The sequence below is a fragment of the Palaemon carinicauda genome, chromosome 3 (assembly GCF_036898095.1).
Source record: "Palaemon carinicauda isolate YSFRI2023 chromosome 3, ASM3689809v2, whole genome shotgun sequence".
Classification (NCBI taxonomy): Eukaryota; Metazoa; Arthropoda; class Malacostraca; order Decapoda; family Palaemonidae; genus Palaemon; species Palaemon carinicauda.
Window position 1 is genome coordinate 34,457,640 of NC_090727.1, and position 25,240 is coordinate 34,482,879.

Here is a 25,240-nt window from a genome sequence, read left to right on the forward strand (position 1 = left end):
ATAATATAATAAACTCAAATACAAATGTTCAATCTTTCATAATGACGAGTTGGGGAAATATGCTATCGATACGAGCAATCAAAACTACATTATAATTCCTATACCTCTTAATCTTATTACATTCTTTATTTGTTCAGCTTCGATGCAATTTTCTAAATGACACACTCGATGATAATTTCACTTAGAATACGCTTACCAAGATCATTTCCAATCAAATCAATTATGATATACAAGTTATACTTCGTCAATAATGTACAGTAGATATCGTGGATGAAGTGGATTTTCATAATCCAACAGACATTCAATCTTCTCTAATTGATAGGAACCTATTTTCATAATGAATTAAGTGAAGGGTTATTATGCTATGCTAACACCTTCTCAACATTAGCCCTCTTTCAATTTGCTTTTGCTTCCGATACTGAAAAACGCTGAATGTTGAGTAATGGGCATAATAAGTGCCTTTTTAAAACAGAAGATATATAGACATAATTTACAAAAACCAACACACATATCCAGTACTCGATATATATATATATATATATATATATATATATATATATGTGTGTATATATAGTGTGTGTGTGAGTGTGTGTGATGTGAGTGTGTGAGTGTGAGTGTGTGTGTGTGTGTGTGTGTGTATGTGTGCAGTAGTATGCGTAAAACTTAAAAACGCGACCAACAATATGTCGCATGCCATTTACATGTAATTATTTGACCAAATATAAGCTTAAAAGAAAATAAGAAAAACTCAATTTGGGTTTGTCTACCAAAGTAGAGTAGCATATGCTATTTAATTGTCAGTTGACGGCTCAATAAAAGAGAAAAAATTAGGCATACAACGAAAAGGGGCAATGTAATTTGGTTATATATGAAAGTAAAAAAGAATTTTTGTTTAATACAATTGCTGCTAATACCAGTATAACAATTATTGCTACATTTACCAAGGGTATGCTTTAACTACGGTTTATCTGTCACTTTGTTAACGAAATTACACAAAAGTTAATGGCTGGATGTTAACGAAACTTATCATATATTGATATACAAGAAAGTAACTTTTGACCTTCACTATAGCCACAGGTCACATATGAATCTAACTTTAGCCATTATTTTCTAATTGTAAGAGAGATGGATTTCATAGTTCCTATTCAAATTCTATTAAAGGCCACGCTGTAATGAGTTAGGTCACGATCATCCTCAAGATGTCAAACGCCAGGTAGAAATTTGACCTTGCCACAGTTCCATATTATCTTCATATTTGGCGTACGTTAGGGCAATCAAATAGAACAGGCATTTATACTCCACTGATGATGTTCATGTACAAAGCAAAGACGAAGCCTATCAGTGAAATCTAAGGTTAATTAGGAATTGAACCTTTTTCATAACTTTTGAAATATAAAAGATAGGTAATTATATCCCATAGGGGAGCTGACATGGACGGTCAAGGTGAACGACATACCAAAAGGCCAAATAGACTAGCAATGCTAATGTTTATATCAGTATCAAGAATATGGATGAAAATTCATTTACATTCACATTAGTGAACACTGTGACCCAATAGATATAATTCAATATCTACACCCAAATATACGCACCCAAAGGCTCACACACACACTGAAATTTCACAGGAAGCCGCTTTTACTTCTAGAGAGAAAGTCCTCTTTCCCAGGGGAAATATAAAAATACAATACCGGCCTAAGAAATGAGACAATCTGCAATGGAAATTAGCCTCGGGGGAATAATGCAAAGGCGGTTAAATTCTTCTGGTTTTATCGTTATACCCTCCGATGAAAGAATCAGACTCTGTTGAGAATTCCGACGTCACGAACATGTAGGAATTATTAAGAGGGAATGTGCAAATTAGAATCACGAAGTGCGCCATTGACAAGAAGAGAAAAAAAGAGAAAGTAATATCATATAGAGTGACGTAAAGTTCTTTAAATTATGAAAGCAAATTTCTTTATCTACTGTTTTAATGTGAGAGAGAGAGAGAGAGAGAGAGAGAGAGAGAGAGAGAGATGCTCTCTCTCTCTCTCTCTCTCTCTCTCTCTCTCTCTCTCTCTCACACACACACACACGCACACACACAGCAGCAGAAACATAAATAACCAGCTTTCAACTCGACTGAAAACTGAAAAACAGTATTTTGTGGTTCAAATGAAACAATAATGTCGCCAATATTCAATTTTTCATCATAAATGAGGATTATTTTTTACCATAAATTGTGCTTGATACTGTTAATCTTTCATAGAAATTTATTAAACAATATCTGGCAGGTGTGTTGCACAGCTTAAAATATAACAATTAAAGGAACTGTCAATAAAAGAAAAGAAATCCTTCCCATAATTTAATAGCATTATCTCACACAGAAAAGTTACATAATTGTCCGGAGACGTAATAAATAGACTTTCCTATAATTATTATCATACGATTAGCAAAAATAGATTAAAAAAATAACTTTGTCGGCGAAATAAGAATACTGCTGTGGTATATTTACTTTATAATGTCACATTAAAGTTAACAGACGTGTTGGGTTATTGTGAACATCATTAAATTCATCATCCTTATTAAGTCAAGTTTCATAGGAAAATTTTTTCCGATATGTTTTCCATCAACGATAACTGTAAATGTTCTTTATTTTCGATAAGTACAAGAAAATTATTCATATTAAGTTAAGTTCACCCTAATTTTTCACAAACGGTTCAAGTTTATGAAAATCTCAGATATTATATTTTTAATTTCCCCTTTTCTCTTTCTCTAAATTTGGTAACATATGTCCATCAATTTAAAAAAAATATTGTTGAAGACATATGATGGTATCCATCTGAATATATGATTATTCTAACTATAGAAAAAAGGCTTAAAAATCGACCACACCATTTCCTGTAAGCACAACAATACACCAATAAAACTGACGAATGAAGGTTATTTACGATCCTTTTAGACATTGATCCCCTCTGACATTAACCTAAAAGCTAACAGATCTAGTGAGCTTGGAAAGTGAAAAAAACATAATTATTCTATAAACAATGGGATTCTACCAAATAGGGGGTGATACCTAATCATCCATTTTAGTTTGTTACATTAAGCTCTTGGTCGTTTGAGCATTTTGTTTTAAATTTGTAATTTGTATACCAGAGTGACTCGAATAGTTTATTTTTCTGCATATGCGTTAAGTACACATACCACTGATAAACATACAATCGATATATATATATATATATATATATATATATATATACATATATATATATATATATATATATATATATATATATATATATATATGCAACTTAACAATACATGGCTCTCTCCACCCAAACTGCCTTTTCCTCCTCTTGTCTTTATGTACGCGCATCTTGGGGTTAAGGTTCCTTAATGGACTTGCAGTTTTAAAATTACGGCAGCACAACTGACCCTCTGTGGGGAAAGCCGATACACTCAAACGCCTTTAGATAGAAAATGCACATTGTCAATATTATCTACAAAAGAAAGAAAAGAATGGGAACTATAACATTTCATCAGTCTTTGAAATGGAAAAGGAATGCTGTACATAATCAATCATGAAAAATCTCGGTTAGCTAACAGTTCTTGAAAAAATTAAAGAAAACATATGTATCCTTTAATCTCAGCGGTCCCTACCTAAATCGGTTCACACACCGAAGACCAAAGTTCAATTCCAGAAAGGGAAACGATTTAAAGTCTTTACTTTAAAATTCATTTGTGGCTAATTAGTGATTTAGATACTAGGTGGTCAGAGGACTTGTTTGTCTCTGCCAGCGTCAAAAAGAGATTGGCCTTTCCACATTACACTCAAAAGATTTTCAGAGAAACAATATAGTTAAAAAGCAAATATATCAACGCTTCGTTGTCAATGTTTTCCTTGATGTGTTTATGTGAATGTTCAGTTTATCACATGTTAGCTGGTTAGTTTTTACACTTACAGTTTACTTTAACATCTGTCAAAGACAGCGTTATATTCTATTTTCGTGAAGGATAGCGACACTAGTTTTATAAGAAACTTGATATATACGAAACGCCTTTCATTCATTTCAGCTTTTCGAAAACAGCACTTCCATCATAAACCAATTCATCGATTGAACACCTAAAGTCCTAAAGAGTAGCTGGTCTACCCGACTCCCCTTCTGCTATTTTTAGTAAATATATTATTCCCCAGTCTAAAACATCAAACCCCATCTCTCTTGGTCAAGCAATTAACTATAGTCTATCATGCGTAAAGCTAAAAGAGAGTGTGAAGTACATCTATACCATAATTCTAGTCATCAATGTAGAAAAAAAAATTGATATATTTAATCAATCATTGAATCCCTGACTGGAAGGAAAGTGAATTGACTATCTCAAACAACGCCGATATATATATATATATATATATATATATATATATATATATATATACAGCCAAGGCCACAGGAAAAATAAAAGAAGGCACGCCTTCTTTTATTTTTCCTGTGGCCTTGGCTGAATATATTGTCACACACTATTTAGTGACTTATAAGCATATATATATATATATATATATATATATATGTGTGTGTGTGTGTGTGTGTATAATTATCTATTTATTGTAGAGACGGTGAGACAGTTAAACGTTTTCACCCACTAACTTGAAACTTTAGGAGAGTGATTGTTCGTTAAAAATTTTATTCATCGTTGGGTTTAATCAAGCGAAGGGGATGAAAAGGGAGATAAAAAGAATTTCGTTAAAGGAAAGGAATGGAAACTGACCTACAAACATTCGGCCTAGTTAAGAATGGCCTTGGGTTTCTTTTCACAGGTGGAAAGCTAACACGTTTCACAAACACTTAATAAATCCTCTTCGTTGTACGTTTAATTTGATCCACAGAATACCTAATGCTATTTGCCTATCATTCAATGATTCACTTGTTTTCGTTAAGTATATACATTCACTAATGTTCCCTTGTTAAAGGTAGTCTGTTACCCACAGACTGTTACTGTTGCCGAATGAAAATAAATCATAGGGACACGGCATGTTTCATTATAAATAAGTTATAAATTTAATTCGTTGATTTTCCAGTTTGGTAATTTTTCTTCAAGCACAAAACTTTTTTTTTTTTTTTTCAAAAGTCTTCCTGCAGTGAGGATTTAATTTAGGCGAGGGAAAACAGACAGCAAATCATATATATATATATATATATATATATATATATATATATATATATATATATATATATATATATATATTGTGACGGCCGAGAGAAAGGTTATGACTCAAAGGCAGGATGCAATCAACGTACCAATATGGTTCTTGAAAAGGCTAGAGTCATGAATCCTCAAAAAAGGCTCAGTATGACATGGAGCTATTGCATGGATTTTCCTCTTTGACGGATATTTGTCTCATTGACGTTACATAAAAAAAAAACTAACAATTTCATGAAAACTTTTGATACTTGTTCGACTACAGAGATTTTTAAACGTGTACAATATCACAGCATGAGAGATATAAACAATCTTGTCTTCCAAAGGCAAACATTCTTTAGTAGGCTACTCATTGTGCATATATAAATTTGTTGACATGTTTATCTCTTATTTTGTCAATCCATAGCTTTTGGCCCATGAAGTTATTTTCACTGACTAAGGTGTTACCAGAGAAAAAAACTTAAGGAGCATAACCATACTTATATTCCTACTGTTGAATTCTTTTATAACTCCTGGTGCAGGAAACTTCCATAGCATTAGCTAGTACATAAAACTACATAAAATACTCAAAGCAGTGAATCAAACATTTTACAACTATTACAACACCTTGCTTATTATCCTCCTGCTTGCTGGATATTAGAAGCTATCCTTTTCAATACACCTTTCTTCATTTTTTCCTCATGACCAAACCATGTCATAACCTTATCAATATTTTTACCTATGTCAACAATTTGACGGTTTTACCACTTGGTACTCCTTCACATTCTCACCTGTTCAATTCAACTGATGCCAAAAGTCAAGGAGACAGTTGATTTAAATAACTTCAATCTTGTCTTTAACTAACATCCATCATCCACACTTTACTTCCATAAAGGAGAGGTGGATCAACAATTCCTTAGCACTTTGTCTTTTGTAGACATTCCAAGTCTTTTAAAAATCCTCACCTTACACAGCGCTACCATCCTTCCTTCACCACATCTGTGACTCACCTCGTCTCTCATCTCACCCTACTGACATCTGCTTATGTATTCCATTCTTCTATCATCTATATCAACATTCAGAGCTCTATATTTCCAATGCCCACTTGCTTTTTAATCATACATCTCCAAATTACTTATCGCACATATCCTCTAGCCACTCGCAAGCAGGTAACTGCTATTTCATTATGTCTGCAATTTTCTTTACTATTCTTGCTAGCACATTACCTTCTGAAAATATAAACTAATCCACAATTCATTTATGACCCATTCCCTCACCCCACAACTTCCCACCTACAACTATTATATTCTTAGTTTTCACGCACATTCAATCTATAAAGATATACTGCCTTATAGCCATAATGCAAAATTGTTTCGCACCTGCTTTTAGTCATTTTATACAAGATTTACTTTAGTAATTCCAATTACTCTCAACCACTTATATTCTATACCAAACAATATTTAACGCAAGGACATATATATGTTTTCCATTTTTCTTTCGATCTTTTAGCATAGCTTTTTCATCAGAAACAGTGAGTCAACGCACCATTTTAATCATATAAAACCACAATCTTTTATACACACATCTATACATATGTGTATATATTTGAAAGCATGTAACTATAACTTTCTTTATATATATATATATATATATATATATATATATATATATATATATATATATATATATATATATATATATATATATATATATATATATATATATATATATATATATATATATATATATATACACACACACACACACATATATATATATATATATATATATATATATATATATATATATATATATACAGTATGTACTCAAATGTCTGATAGGAAAAAAATATATTTTTTCTTCACAAGCAACAAGTAAAGTTATTAAAGACCAACAAGTGATCAGTATAGGGAACACGGTATTCGTTTAACTGAACTTTTGTGGAAGTTAGTTATTGGAAAAGGGTTCCCTTTCCAGGCATTAGGTAATATTAAGGAAAATGACTCTTGAACTAGAGAGTTCCATATAATAATAATCGAGCAGAACTTCAAGTTATTGAACTTACGCACCTAATGGATTTCGAGTTCTCGATATCAATGAAAAAGATGATAAGATCTTGCAATCACAAATTTTTTTTTGCCTTAATAGGGAAAATTAATACCTGATATTATCAGATACTTGAACAAATACTATGTATACACACACACACACACACACACATATATATATATATATATATATATATATATATATATAGAGAGAGAGAGAGAGAGAGAGGAGAGAGAGAGAGAGAGAGAGAGGAGAGAGAGAGAGAGAGAGAAAAGGTTTTATAAAGCCACTTGAATATATCTGCAGATGAAGACATGATGCGGTCAGTTATCTATCACAGACGAGGTGGAAGCTGCCATTCAGTCTTATTTTTACTGAAATTCAGTGACTGAGCTTAAAGGAAGGAAATGGGAACCGAAATACATACGTCTAAGTTATAGAATGGCCTTGGGTTTCTTCTCACAAGTAGAAAGATAACACGTTTCACACACACACTTGATAAATCCTCTTCGTTCTACGTTTAATTTGATCCACATAATACCTCATGCTATTTGTGGGAATTGCGTGACTTTGTATGAGAGAGAGAGAGAGAGAGAGAGAGAGAGAGAGAGAGAGAGAGAGAGAGAGAGAGAGAGAGAGAGAGAGAATCTAATTACTCTAAACAGCCTATCTTCTATACAAAACAACTTTTAACGCAATGACATTTTTCAAGATAATGAAAAAATGTCGCCACCTTTACTAAAAAAAAAAGGGTAGCCGAGAATAATTGAGACAGGAAAACTGCTAAGGATGCTATTTGTCGGAAATGTTCCCGTTAAAACTTTCGGTGTCGTTGCTGGATTTTCCTCGCCTTTTTTTTTTCTTTTTTACATGATAAAGGGTGATAGATATTAATAGTGTGGGGGGGGGGGGGGTGTTGAAAGGAGTTTTACTGTAGCATGTGTCAGTCTGAGTTGGGACTGGTTTCAGTTCAGTTATTCTTTTGACAATGTGTGTGTGTGTGTGTGTGTGTTAATCTTGTTGCGTTCTCATTCAAAGTTTACTTCTGTAATCTGTTGATAAATTTTCAAAGAAATTCAGCGTGAAGAATGGAAACGGTTAAAATAGGGGTAGATAAGAACCACGTTAAATATAACTGCATCAAAATTACTATGGAACAACGATGAGAGGTGTCTTTATTTATCCTGAAATCAAGATATATATATATATATATATATATATATATATATATATATATATATATATATATATATATATATATATATATATATATATATAGGTTGAAATTATCAACTAGCTCAGTAAACGTCACCAATTTTGGTTTTGCATGGATTGTAAACGGTAGTCTAAATTTATATATATATATATATATATATATATATATATATATATATATATATATATATATATATATATATATATATATATATATATATATATGTACATATATATATATATATATATATATATATATATATATATATATATATATATATATATATATGTACATATATAGTATATATGTGTGTGTGTGTATGGTTCGGTTGGTCAGGGAATCAGGATTCAGTGAGAAGCAAAGCTTCAATGGGAGAGAAGAATAAATGGAAAGAAGGGTAATGACATTAAAGAAGAGAAAGTTAGATGGATAGACCATAAATATATAAATAGATAAGAAAGGAGAAAAACAACAAACTGGTTGTTCAGATAAACAAACTACTTACCTTAGTTCTTAAATCACACAATTTATAACCCACATTTAATATGAAATATACTCTTAAAGGTCTTCATGAAACTAGAATATGCAATTTATTTATTCAAAACTATTCAGATTCCTTGAGAAAATCGTTGTGGAGGAATATACACAAGGCTGTGATTTCATTATAAGGAAAGAAAGATACCCAAACGAAACTCTTCAATAAAAGAATATAACCTACTGAGGTTCCTTCTCTATTTCCTTTTTAAATAGCGTATTTACAATAATCCGTTTTTTTGTGGTAGAGAGATTTCCAGATATAATTCCCTTAATAAATAACCTATTCTCATTGCTGGACTTATATGCGGCCTTTGATACTTCTGAGAATTTCTGTATTTTCAGTTTAGAATAAACTTTTTTTACACTAGATACCAGAAGGATTTCTTTTACTGTTATTCAGAATACATTACTTCTCAGTTTTAGATTTTTTTAAATATGACGGATCATATAATACTTGAGATAGTAATCTATAACACTCTTCAATTTCTATTTGAATATTTTAACAAAATCTATTCATTACAAAACGACAAAGAAAATTTTCTGTTTTTATCCTCAAGAATATATAAATACTACGATTCTGAACGGACAATAATTTCTGTACCATATATTCTCTCTCTCTCTCTCTCTCTCTCTCTCTCTCTCTCTCTCTCTCTCTCTCTCTCTCTCTCTCTCTCTCTCTATATATATATATATATATATACACACACTTGTCAAAATAAATACATGTCAGTAAGTTTAATGCTGTGATGATCATTAAGTCGAACCTTCTCTTCAGTAAGTTCGTCGTTAATAGGATTTCGATATAACGTCCAGATAAAGGGAAATGCCAGAAACCTTTTTAATGCCCAGTAATTATCGGCGGGATATTATAGACGATACAATGTAATTCTCTGATATATATTTCATTGGATATTTAGGTTTATATGTATGTATATATAATACACTCCTCCAAAGACAGATAAACTTTAGATGCAATTCAAGAAACTTCGCTGTAAGGTAAACAGAATAAGAAATTTTGCTGTAAGGTAAACAAGGTAAACAGAATAAGAAAGTATTCAGCGGAATATTTATCTGCATTCTAGTAATGAGCTAATAATTATTTGGAAGATAATCAAAATAAAAAAAAAAGTAGTGATACAATTATTGATTTGAATCTCCAATACTATTTCGCACAAAATGTAAACATGTGGAACAGAAAAAAAATTCCTCGTGAGTAATAGCCAGTTGTCTTGAGCAATAAAATGTACGCATTCAGTAATAAATGCAACTGTATTTTAGTTAAGAGTAAATATCAATTCATAGATGAAATCCAAAAATAACAACAGCCCCCACAATAATGACAATAATTATTAACGCTTTGGTGAAGGATCACACTGAATATGAGAAAGGATTTCAACGAATAATCAATATATGAACTAGAAAGACAATCGCTATTGTAATAGGTTAACCACCCACTACATCCCTCCCCCTTGTCTTTCTTTCTACTAGACATTTCTTGCTCGGCTTTCCTTCAGCCTTTGCCAGACATTTGCTGGAAGTGTCGGTAATTCTTTTTTCATTCTTTTGAATAATTCCCAACTGCAAACAAATGACCAATGAAATTTATAGAGAAGTAACGGGTGTATATCCTTTATTGGTAAAATATCAGTATCTATTGAAAATGTATCTATTTAAGAGTTTCAAGTGTTAGTGTCTGTGTGTCGTAAACGAGTTCCTCTGAATAGACAAATCAATGTCTTAATCACATGCTCTTGGTTTATAAAGCTAAGGAATTTTCGTATAATTCCACCGTCTGTTATTGAGTTTGGAGAGTGCTTGGCTCATGAAAATAAAACAAAGCTTAAAAACTTTATTGCTCAACGAGTGAATAAAATCGCCTCCCGAAAAATTTCACTCGAGAAAACTTTACAGAAAAGTGAGGGTCCTATAAATAAAAATTAAACAAAATTGTACAGATATTCAGCGCCATGACTGAGTTTTAACAGCGGTCACACTTAGAATTCACGAACTTTTTAGTCTTGATGTGATTACCAGAACCCGTCAATGATAATCCCACGTTGCATTTCCCGTGGAGGCTAATCGAATCAGCTGCGTACGAACTCTGAAGAGCCAGTCATTCAGTGACTGGAGGAGGGAGAGACACAAAGAAGACTCAAATGGAAAAAAAAAAAAAGTTTTTGATTTGCTGAAGCTCATTTCAACCATCAGAATTTCGATTTCGAGAAGAGGAAGGGAAATTGAAATCTATTGCCGGCTGAAGGACTCATTAAGGCAATCAGGGGCTGAAAGAGAAAAAATAAATAAAGAACACGAGAAAACGTTCACCTGACCCACGTGCTTTGTTTTCCTTAGGGGGAAGAACAGGAAATGAAATCGTATTTTGCAGACTAAAGGTAACATTAAAGCAAAGGGAGAGAGAGAATACGCTAATAGAATGGGATTGTTGGTGATTTTAGCTTTAAATTTTGTTCTTAGGGTCAGAGATGAAAGGAAAATTTAAAGAGTTCTTTACATTGAAGGATGCGCAGACATTCATAGCATCTTTCGAATGAAAGAGACAGAGACTGACATTGACTATCATAGATATCTGATTATTTTTGCGTGCGCATTAGTGTACAAATGCACAAAGAAACCTCCATGTGAATATGAACGCACCTTGATAAATATTCTATTGTATACGTTCGTCTATGCACGCACATGGGAAGGCGAGAGTGATTTGCATCGCGTATCCATGACAGAAATTGAACCGTAAAAGGAATAGTCTAAATTCTATCGTATTTTACTATGAAAAACTTACATGAGGAGACTTAGAATATCAAAAATGCTGTTTGCGTAATCTGAGCTAAAAAAGAAAAATAAACACACACGAACAACAATAATAATTGTTCTAGTCAAACGACCCAGCCATACATAATTAGGATTATAAAAACACATTTTACAACCGCTTTTGACTGAATAAATAAAATAAATAAATAGAATAAATAAATAAAATTTGAATATAATTCAATTCACACTTACGTTATCCACCTTAACATTGAATGTAAATTAAAATGAATTGTAAATGTACGCAATCGTACAAACAAAATATGTTTAAAACATTAGACATACTAGATTCCTCCTCTTTGTTTCACCTAACCATCCTATTGCGAGAAACACCTCCAACAACTCCCTCAGAGAGAGAGAGAGAGAGAGAGAGAGAGAGAGAGAGAGAGAGAGAGAGAGAGATTGAATTGTGTATAATATTAATCATTAGCAAACGAACTTTGAACAGTTCCTTTCAGTTTGACAGATTCACGGCAATATAAATCATTCTGCGTCGACCCTTGTTTTCACCAAACGTGTTTTCTCCCAACTTCTACAAAAAGTTTGATGTTGGGAAACTTTTAAAAGGATTTGTAATGATCCAGTTCACAAAAAGTTATCAGTAGAATAGCTGATAACATTGAAGAACAGGATAAAACATGGGGCCACTTTCTTGAAAAGAGATAAAGAGAATTACTAATAAACAAAATGGTGAAGGAAAAGTTAAAAACCGGAAAATGCTAAAAACATCTTCATATGCATCCTAATTTAGGAGATAAATGTTAATAAAGCGACTGAGTTATGAATAAATGAGAACATCTCTATTTAAAATGTGAAGAAAACTAAAACAGTGATTGTCTTAAATGGGTACAGCTTAGTTGAGAAGACATCAACAATTATTTTCTATTTTTACTCAGTTTTTTTTTTCGTAATATATATAATTCAAATGACTTCGAGGTAATAGTAAATGTTGATTTAAAGTTTTAAGCTCTAGTAAATCTGTGGATTTAAGATAATTACTTTCTGTTTACATTCGATCCGATAAAGCAAAAGTCTTTCTGGTAATTTTCTAATGATAATTATTTTAAGCTGAATTATCGTGAGATACTTTTCAAATGAAAGAAAAAGCACGGAAACTCATATGCTATTTTCGTTAACTCACGATCTTAAAACGAGAATCAGTTGCAACTGCAATTACTTGCATTTAGTCTTAACTGACTGCTTTGCAAGCGTCATCTTGTAAAAAGACATTAAGTTCACTATCAAGAGAGAGCGATAGAATAATTCATCAAAACAATAAAATAATGTCAAGTTTAGTAGAGCCCCATTTCCAAACTAAATTAACACATGAACAATAACAAAACGAAACAACACAGATTATGCAGGACTAAGACAAAATCCTAGTTTGAGATTTACGGTTATAATAACAGTCCATGCAACGGTAACTCACCATCAGATTATGTTCAAATCCTTACAAGTATTAGAACGTGATAATCCTTGTCACTATAGTAATCCTATTATCCTTACTGATGTTGTTGTTATTGCCAAGATAATCCCAAATAACACTTTAGATTTCTCTGTCACAGAATGGATGACGGATATGAGTGGTAAAAAATTGAAAATAAACACCACTATCGCTTACGCGTCATCATGAAACATTTCACTAAAACGAATAAATATTCTTTTCCTTTACTTTGTAATCTGTTAAAACAGAATTACAAATTGAAGCAAGTTTTAATAACTAAAATAAATAATGATATGATATAAATCAAAATAACTGATGAATAACCTAAATATATTTTCACATACATATAAGAGAGAGAGAGAGAGAGAGAGAGAGAGAGAGAGAGAGAGAGAGAGAGAGAGAGAGAGAGAGAGTACATGTATTCGACATCTAGTTTAGTCCCTTTAAAGTCAAGCTAATCATTAATGGTGAGTATGAAGGCTGATCAACCAAGAAAAATCATTATCTGCATGCAAACACATGACTGCATGTGCAAGTGATATTATTTTAGTTCTTACATGAAAATATAACGGATACTTTAATATCCCAAAATTAAATTATATATTACAGCAAATAAGTGAAAATATTTTTTACAAGAGTCATTGAAAGATCAAGTATTGGGATATAAAAGCTTATTACTAGGTTTACTTTCATGTGATCATTTGATATATTAAAATATCAGTTTTGATTAGGCGGACACACACTGAAATTAACTGCATATCGAGATAATTTAGTTATTACACCGTGTCGATTTTTGTATATTCCCAGACTAGAAAACATTTTTTTTCTTTTTTCACGAGGCTAAATCTCATAATAACTCAAGATTTTGGCCAATTACGGGACTTCTGCGGTAACAAACAATCGATAAAAAATTCAATTGAAACTCGAGAGAATTCTCTGGAGCAGAGCTTTTTAGAAAAATAAAAATATCAAATCAAAATGATAACATTAGCATAATCTATTGGCATCTTAATGTAAAGCGAATTCGAATCTGGAACTAAAAAGATAATCATCAGCACTTCCCTTTTTGGGTTCCAACAATGTGATTCAAGAACGTTGAGTTTTTTCTCCCTAATAGGACACTGCTCTCTCTCTCTCTCTCTCTCTCTCTCTCTCTCTCTCTCTCTCTCTCTCTCTCTCTCTCTCTCTCTCATATTTGACCATAGTTATTATTATTACTTTTTGAATTATCAGTCTATTCAGGCATAAAGGTCCTTTCAACTTATGGATTATTACAGGCTTTACCAGAAATGTCACGAGAAAACAAAGGAAGTCAACTCGAACTCATACTAAGTTAAAAAATATCATCCATTAGGATTAAGAGCCTATGAAGGGTTGCTTATAATCAATTAAGAAGGAATTCTAAAGAAACAAGGTTTTTAACCGTTTCTTCCAAACAATTAAGAGAATAAGAATGATATATAAAGGCCCGTTCAGTCTGAGAGGAATTTAAAGGGTTCCTTTACCGTCTGTTGTAACGTTAGCCTACGTAATGCATCAAGGAATTAATCAATCGTCAATTCTCAAGTCATCGGTAGGTGGGGTCTAGCTTCCGATGTACGATAGTCTTGGGATGAAAATTCAAGGACCAAAATCGAAAACACTCTTTTTATATGATGAAAAAATAAACATTAAAATTCCTGTCAAATATTTGTCAAGATGGTGTGGTTTCAAAAATAAACACTAGTGGGATTTTAAGATGCTTCTGTAGGATAGTGTCGGGAACAAATATCTTGTACAATAAACAGATTATGATTTCCAGAGTCGAAGACACTAACTATTGCGACACTGGTTTAGAGAAATATCTAAATAATCAATATTTCTCATCAGTTTCTGCTTTGCCTCATTAACGTCCACGACATATTGCCATTATTTCAGTCCACTTGGTTCCTGTGCAAATCCCAAGATGCATGATGAATCCTTTAGATTTGGAATTAAACTAACTAAGGGTTCCTTAATTTTGACGTCATACCATATAGGATATAATGACTGATAGTTTTAAAAATGATTACATATTCACCTCAAGGTTAAAGTAGTGCTAGACATTTAGAATGTGAACGCATATCCGGGTAGATACATGTAATGGGGGAGCAGAGAGAGAGAGAGAGAGAGAGAGAGAGAGAGAGAGAGAGAGAGAGAGAGATTCATAAAAGAAGATTAATATAATAACCAACTTTTGGAAACTAATAATACTCTACCATTTTGCAAAGCAGATGAAATCCTTCCAATAGTCATTCTGAAAAACAAAAAACTGAAAGGAAAACAAGAGGACGTTGTTTTGATTTAATGACATTGATCCTTTTGAACGAACAATGTTGACAGTTCAATTATAAACATAACTAACACTGATGAATTTGAAGTATCATTTATTTGGATATGAGGAAGGCAATATCTATCGACTCATAGAGTTTGTGATCATCATCTATATGAATAATAATCTTCTTTCAGCAAGCATGCGATTTTGAAGCCAAGCAATTAGACTGTGTACCTACAGCTTTGTGAACTAACAAATTAAATATGTTTTAAATATACAAAGAGAGAGAGAGAGAGAGAGAGAGAGAGAGAGAGAGAGAGAGAGAGAGAGAGAGAGATGCTAATGTAAAGAGCTTGATTATGCAGGTTCCGTTTGTGCATGTAAGGCTTATTATGAGTTAAACTTAGCATCCATTCAATAGAAGACCCTTAATTCGAAATCTACTAGAACATATAAATTGTTACAGTACTTTCCTTTGTTGCCTTACATAAAGAAACAAGAGCGCTTAGAAGTGTGCACAACCTATTCCAATTTGTGTATCAATTTCTTAGCAATAATGGTAGTAATTAAATCAATACTACGAAATAACAGAAATAAATCTTAAAAGCTAAAAAGACGTCATTTTGAAATTTGTATTGCTTTAGGTGAATCTAAAGTTCGATAGTTCCACAAGTTGATAGAAGAAAAATGTAACTACAGTATTTGTTCAGCCTGCAACTTTAGAAACCTCGAAGTTTAAAAACCGTATTAAAGTAACTGGAAATTTCTGATAGTTTTGCAACACTCCTCATTAACTACGACTAATATTGGCCCGAGTTAAAACAAAGTCGATAACAACAGCAATAATAATAATAACAACAACGATTATTCGCATCATCATCATCCTCTCCTCCTAAGCATATTGACACAAAGGGCCTTGGTTAGATTTCGCCAGTCGTCTTTTCTTGAGCTTTTAATTCAATACTTCCCCATTCATCATCTCTTACTTCACGCTTCATAATCCTCAGCCATGTAGGCCTGGGTCTTCCACTCTTCTAGTAACTTGTGGAGACCAGTTAAACGATTAGTGAGCTATTCTCTCTCTTCCGCATATGGTACTCGAGTAATCTCTCTTATAGTTTTATTTCTAATCCTGTCCTGCAATATAACTCCCAGTACCCTACTGAGGGCTTTGTTATCAGGTCCATACAGTGACACCGATCTCACAAACTGATATATAGTCTGATTTTAATTTCATGCGATTTGATTTCCAAATTTTACTTAACCTGGAGATTGTCTGATTTGAGTTTTTCAATCTTTCACTAAATTCTAGCTCTAAAGACCCTGTATTAGGGATCATAGTTCCTAAATAATTAAATGATTCTACCTCATTAATCCTTTCTCCTTCCAATAATATTTCATCTTCCATTGCATGCTCCATTCTTATCATCTCTGTCTTTCTTCGATTTATCTTGAGCGCAACCTCGTCTGATATTTCATGAATTCTGGTAAGCAACCATTGAAAATATTATGGTGTTCTGCTATTAAGGACAGCATCATCAGCATACTCTAGGTCTGCTAATTTCCTATTACCAATCATCCTTCACCATCTATACATTAAAAAATCCGTGAGGAAGATAAACAACATAGGTGACAACACATTCCCTAGGAGTACTCCGCTGTTCACCGGAAATTCATTTGATAGGACTCCACAAATACTAACTTTTCACTGGCTATGCTCATGAACAGACTTAATCAAATTCATATATTTAAGAGGAATTCCATAATAACGCAGGACTCTCCACAAAATTGGTTGTTGTACACTATCAAAGGCTTTTTCATAGTCCACAAAGGCCATCAAAAGGGGATTTCTATAATCTTCGTACTGCTGTATGTCTCAAAAGGAAAATTTGGTTAGCACAACTTCTACCTTTTCTAAATCCTGTTTGTTTATCTTTCACCTCTTCATCAATCTTTCTCTCTAGTGTCTTTAGAATACGCATACTAAATCTATACATTTTTTCCCCATTTTCATCAACACCCCTAATGCCGATTCATCAGATTTTACTTCTTCATGCCACATTCTACAAAATAATCTGAAAAGTACTCTGGGAATCACTTCATTTTCGTCCAGTATCGTCTCGGCATTTATTCCATCATAACTGGGGGCTTTCCATATCCCAAGTTTTTTAATGAAAGCTTCAACATCACACACACTGAATTCATTCATGGGCACATCACGGTCTTCATCAGCTTCAGGTATATCAATTCAAAGCTGTCTTCATCTTTTGTTTTAGATGAGTATAAGCTTTTCTTTGCCCCAGTCGAGATTTCATTAATAATCCTATGAGTGATTCTTACACCATACCCACTCCCTGAATTCATAGCTTTGTCAGCCTCATCTGCTTTCCTGTCTAAATATTCTCTCCAGTCATTCCTGGCTTTTCCTTTCACATCACTATCCATACTGGAATACTTAGCATGCGCTACCATGTAATTTTCATTACTACCTCGAAAACTTTCAACAGACAATTTCAGTTTTTATCTCATTTTTATAGTATCCCACGTATCATTTGATATCCACGGCTTTCTCCTTGCAACTCCGTATCCCAAAACTTAACTACCAACTGACTGATATAGGTTCTTAATATCGTACCATTCATCACTAATCGTCTGCTCTTCGTCTCTTAAAGTCTAATAGACTGTAAATCATTTACTACATTCAATTGTAAATGTTTCTCTGTGCTCATCTTCTAGAAGCTTAGTAGTATCATACTTAAGTATTCTATCTACTTCTGTTGAGTGCTTTCAGTTTTAATTTCAGCGTGGCAATGAGGAGCTGGTGAAAACTACTAATATCTGCACCTCTATAGCTTCTTACACTTCTCAGACTCCTCCTTCTCTTTTTAATAATGGCAAGGTGATCTATTTGATTTTTGTAATTGCCACATGGTGAAGTCCATGTATATTTGTGGAATTCCTTGTGCTGGAAAAGAGTACCTTCAATTACAAGATTGTTTGCTGAGAAGGAACCTATAAATTGTGCTCCATTTTCATTTGCAACTTCGACAAGGCCCTGAACACCCTACACATTCTCTATCCCTTGATTACTCCTTCCAACTTTAGCACTGAAGTCGCCAATCACCATTTTCATATCTCTCTTTGGGATCTCATATATTACACTGCAGTTCTTCATAGTATTCATCTTTTCTTTCTTCAGGGGAATAATTTGTTGGTGCATAACAAGCTATAATACTACAATTTACTATTTACAGCTCTCCACTCAAGTAATTCTTTTTTCTCTTCTTGGTGTCATCATCACTCCTACTCCTTATCTTCCAACTGATAAAAGCAAACTTCCTTAACCACAAATTTTGTTCTATATATTTGGTCTGCATATCATGCATAATAAATCTCGCAGATTTATCCATAATAAGTTTTTCGATTACAAAATTATTTACTTATCACATCATTCTACCAAATAATGTTCAGTCTTAATATTGGCAATTCTTTATAGGAATAAGCTAGGGAAATGAAATAAGGGACACTGCGAAATTGAACTTGGTATTTCTGTATTATTATAATCATATTCATTGTGTAATTTCGTTGACCATAACGAAGGAAAGTGATATAAAGTCCCAGACATAAAAACACACATTCATACTAGGTTTACAATCTATATATATATATATATATATATATATATATATATATATATATATATGTGTGTGTGTAATCAATCTTGTCTCTTAAAAGAGGTTGAGAGCTGACGAAAGCTCCCTGTATTCTTAGTGAGAAAAGGGTAAAATATTCATTTCGACGTTATTTTCGAATTCTTAGATTAGATATTGACGATGGCTCTCAAAGAAAACAACCAAGACGCCTGGAGATCTCAAACTTTTATTACTGAATTAAGTGAGGAAATAAGATAAGGGAAAGTTTGTAAGATCCTTCTCATTCAGAAGTGAGAGGTGGAATCGGTTATATTTGAAAAGTTACGAGTCTACAACTTCCTTTATCATAGAATACGAGCTGGCTGCAAGAATTCACCGTGCCTGAAATTTGTCAAAAGTGTTAAAGGAGGTTATTTGTGTTTTCTTTATTCAGTGGTCACCTATTCGTAGAATTAACATCTATTCACATATTACGTACGAAGTGTATTCTGAGAATTTCATGAAACTTGTGAAAAGGAGACATTGTGTTGCCATATTTACCTCGTCCTGGCTAAGCAATGAAAACTCTCTCTCTCTCTCTCTCTCTCTCTCTCTCTCTCTCTCTCTCTCTCTCTCTCTCTCTCTCTCTCTCGATGTACTTTGTAATTGGTTCAATCTTTATATTGTTTTCTTCACCGAGAATAGAATTCCAATGTTCTTCTCCTAATTGTACTTCATTAAGTCCATTTATAATATTTTCATAAGGCGAGAGAGTATTTCCTAGTAAAAAACTTAATTGACCATTAAAGATTCTGATAATAACAGGTATATAGTTTATACTTAAAAGCATGAAGTATTAAGAAAGGCAAATTTTTAAATTAATAAAAAGGCCACAATCCACATTTTGTCATAGGATTGAGGTAAGAATAAGAAGTAAAATAGTAAACGGTGGGATGAAGAAGTAAAATGATTAGAAGGAAAACTGGAAATATTTGGAGGTAGAAGTGCCTAATAAAAGAAGAGCGGGCGCAAAAAAAAAAAAAAAAGAGAGAGAGAGAGAGAGAGAGAGAGAGAGAGAGAGAGAGAGAGAGAGAGAGAGAGAGAGAGAGAGAGAGAGAGGATGGATAGGGTAGTCCAAAATAAAGTGAGAAAGAAAAGCATGACATGTTACAAGCAGAGGAAAGAAAGTGAAAAGACGCTTCAGGGAAAATAAAATGTAGGATGAAATGTTGCTAAACAAACGGATCTTATAATCAGAAGATGCTGCTAAATGTGAATACAGCAATAGGTTGAAGGAACGAATATTTTGAAGGTTTTTGAATGTGGAAGACAGAAGAGAGCCTGAGCTAAATAATACAAGATTGGAATACTTATTGTGAGGCTGAAAAAGCTTGTGGGGTGGAGTGTTGAAGATCTACGAAAGGTAATTTAGAGGATGAAGGAAAGGAAAGGCATCAAGAGTTGATGGGATTACAAGTGAGATGTTACAGTACGGTGATTATAGTATGACTGACCAGGATTTACGAGTTAAGTTTGCGTGAGCTAGAGATCCTTAAAGAAGAAGTTTGAAATGAATACTTGATCTGTTGTATAACGTTAAGGGTGATAACAGACTAGGAATTATAGGGGTATAATATTACTTAGTATCACAGGTAAGTTGTATGGCATGATTTTAATTGTGAAAGTAAGGCAGGTGTCGGAGAGAACTTATTGGTGAAGAACAATGTAGACTTAGACAAGGAGGAATGTGTTCGAATCAATTCTTTATTTTGATATAGCTGTATGAAAAGCATGAAAGTAAAAGAAAAATGTTGTATGAGGTGTAAATTGACCTGATAACTTATGACAAAATCAAATAGAGGTAATTTAGATGTTGTTCTGAATGTAGGGTATGGATTCAATGTTGAATGCAATCATATTTTATGTGATAGAAGTGAAGCATGTGTTCAGAGTAGGTAGATAGGAGAGAGACTAGTTTGTAGTCAAAGTGAGTCTGAGACAAGTGCGAGATATGCATCCTTGGATTGCTTATCATCTTTATGGAGTGATTTGAGAGAACAGAAACAATATAGTGAATGTGGGTGTAAAGCTGTAAGGTAAGTAAATTAGTTGTGATTGACATGTGAAATAGTTGATTGGAGACAGTGAAGAGAGACTGCATAAGGTGGTGAGATAGTTTGTAAGTGTGAGAGAGGAGAAAGTTAAGAGTAAATGTGAACAGGAGTAAGGTAATGAGAGTAAATGGAAATGCAGATAAATGTTAGAAAGGATGGTGAAAGCATGGCAGCATTTAATATGTCTAAGCATCTTGGAGTAAACAAAATAGATGGTGGCAAGATAAAGAAGACGCGACTCAACAAAATAACGCAGAAGAAAGACTCTAAGATCAAAAATTTGTTCAACAAGCTCCTAAACCAATACCATTATTTTACTCACTATAAAATATACATATAATTTTGATTCTAGTTTCCCCAATCGTTATTTGTTACCGTGCATTCTATTGCTTCCTGCGTCTTAGTCTTCCCATCTCTGCTACTTCCATCCCCAGATCTTAACAACAATGTAATTATAATCTGACTTTGTATCCATAAGTCTAATGGCCTTTGAGAGCATTATCAGTGCCACTTTTATTCTCAGTGACGTTACTTGAAAGGCGTATAGATTATTTAGTTCAACAAACTTTATCTAAAAAAAGGTAAACTTCTCTGTGCTATAACAGTCATTTTCCTCTTTGCAAATTGACCTAATTTTCCACGTAAAACTATCATATTCCATTTCAAATTTCTCTTTGTCGTCCTTTGCCTCTGCCAGTATATTTGCAAATTATGTAATTCTGTTTTCTGGCCACTCGACTTCCAGCAACTGTAATGCTTCATATTCTTTAGAATACTCTTCGAGCAGTAAATGCGCTCTATCCAAACAATTTGTGTAAAGTTACTTTATGTCATTTATATTACCACCATTTACGCCATCTTGGAAATACACTCTTCAAATAAAACTAATCATCAAAGACAGATTATATCTATCTTTATTCTCATTTGTTATTACCATTCAGTACGATCTCAGTTCTTTAGAAAACATCTTAGGAGAGGTGTTACCGAAAACCGAAAAAAAAAAAAAAAAAAAAAAACAGCAAATAAACCGCATTTAATCCTGAAGGTAACACTCCCATTGTTCTGCCAGGTGAATGAACAGTCTGCAGCCATTTCTATTTTGTATTACAATGTTGCGTACATTTCTACCTCTAAAGATACTAATGTCAGAGTTGGCTGGTGTATCTTTTTTTACTTTCGGAGAGGATTGGAGTACTTCACAACTAAAGCAACTTTTCAGAGGTTTCCAAACACGGTGTCTCTCCCTACAAGGGGAAGATATTACAACTATTGAGACGCTTTAGTTCGTTATTTTCAATGTAAGTCTAAAACATAACACACGAATTCTCTTTCACTTTCAAAGCAATATATATATATATTACCATTGCACAAGTCTAAATATACGTCAACATTAATTATCCCTTCAATATGTTACAGTAATTGTTTAAGTTATATTTGATATTAAATAAAAGATACCATTTCTACTTTCTTAATAAATTCAAAACACCAGTGTATGCTTTACTTATAACTTTCCTAATTTATTAAAATTAAAGTCTGTACTCTTGTTAATGACATGTTACATGCGTAATCCATCACATTGTTCATACGCGTTCCTTTATCATTATTTTCCTCATTAGAAATTTAGAAAATATTTTCATAATATACTGCTTCAGCTTATATATATATATATATATATATATATATATATATATATATATATATGTATATATACGTATATATGTATATATATATATATACATATGTATAAATATACATATATATGTATATATATATATATATATATATATATATATATATATATATATATATATATGTATATATGACAAAGCAATAAATTCACAGAGTGGCTATGGTGTAAGAATTTCTCATAGAATTATCAATGAAATCTCTACTGAGGCAAAGAAGAAGAAGCATATACACATCTAAAAGAGAGATAGATCTTTTATAACAACAGAAGATGAAGAAAGGCAACGTTGGTTGGAACACTTTAGTGAGTTCATGAATAGGATATATGAAGGGAATAATTTGATTGATATGCCTGAAGCTGAGTAAGACTTTGATGTGCCCATGAATGAATTCAGTGTGTTTGAAGTTGAAGCAATCATTAAAAAACTAAAGAGATGGAAAGCACCTGGATACGATGGAAAAACTGCTGAGATAATATTGACCGAAAATGAAATGACTCCCGGAATACTTACAAATGTTGTAGAATGTGGCGTGAAGAAGCAAAACATGATGAATAGGAGCTAGGATTGTTGGTGAAAATGTCAAAAAAAAAAAAAAAGGAAATCTGACTGATTGCAATAATTACAGAAATATTACAATAAATCCGGTTGTCAGGAAGATACATCGTCTGCTCATTCTTAAGACTAAAAATATTGATGAAAGCTGAGAGATAAACAAGCAGGATTTAAGAAAGATAAAAGTTGTACTGATAAAATTTTCATCTTACGACATGTGGTATAGCATTGTGTAAAATATAGAAATCCACTTTTGATGGCATTTGTGGACTATGAAAAAGCCTTTGATAGTATGCACCGGGCAATTTTGTGCAGAGTCCTGCGTTATTATGGAGTTCCTTTTAAATATGTAAATTTGATTAAGTCTGTTCATGAGAATAGCAAGTGCAAAGTTAATATTAGTGGATTCCTATCAAATGAATTTCTAGTGAACAGCAGAGTACTCTAAGGGAATGTGTTATCACCTATGTTGTTTATCCTCCTCATGGATTTTGTAATGCATAGAACAGTTGGGGATGTTGGAGAAGGATTGGACTGGATTGGTAACGTGAAATTAGCTGATTTAGAGTATGATGATGATAATGATGATGTCCTTATAAGCAGAGCACCACAGGGCCTACAAAGCCTCCTTACAAGATTATCACATGAAATAACACATGAGGTTGGGCTCAAGATAAATAGAAGACAGAGATGATGCGAACGGATCATGCAATGGAAGATAAAATATCACTTAGAAGGAAAAATTATAAATGAGGTGGAAAAATTTAAATATTTAGGAACTATAATCTCTAATACTGGATCTTTAAAATTTGAGATTAAAGAAAGATTGAAAAAAAAATCAGGCAATGTCTAAATTAAGTAAAATTTGGAAATCAAATTGCCTGAAATTACATATAAAAATCAGGCTATATGATCAGTTTAGTGAGATCTGTAAGGACATAATTCGTGATAACACAATGAAACAAAATCCTACAGATTCTGTAGAATTGAGACAAAACCCTCAGAAGAATATTGAGAGTTGAATGGCAGGACAGGATTAGAAATAAAACTATATGAGAGTTTACTAGAGTACCATATTTGGATGACATCATGGTGAGGGGTATATGGAGATGGTTTGGGCATGGTCTTTGCACTTCCCAAGAGAGATTAGTTCACCAAACTTTCAGCTGGGCTCCACAAGGTACTAGAAGAGTTGGAAGACCCAGGCCTACATAGCTGAAGACTATGAAACGTGAAGTAGGAGATGATGAATGGAGAAATCTTGATTTAAAAGCTCAAGATAGAGACAACTGGTGAAATCAAACGCGGCCCTTTGCGTCAATAGGCGTAGGAGATGGAATATATATAAATATATATATATATATATATATATATATATATATAAATATATATATATATATATATATATATATATATATATATATATATATATATATATGCTGTATATATATAGATATGAGTGTGTGTTTTAACTATACATAAATTTCATGTGTCTGTGTCAAGTACAGTATAAGTGAATATCATCCCCCGCTCTCTTTCTTTCGTAACCATATACGAGGTGTTTCAGAAAGAAATGTAGTGCCTAAGTTGGTGGTTGGCTGAGTGTATGTGCATATTTATGTGTAGGTATGTATGTGAATACATTTTTCTATCATTATTATTACTACTACTATAAACTAAGATATAACCAAAGTTGGAAAAGCAAGATGCTATAAGCCCAAGGGCTCCAACAGGGAAA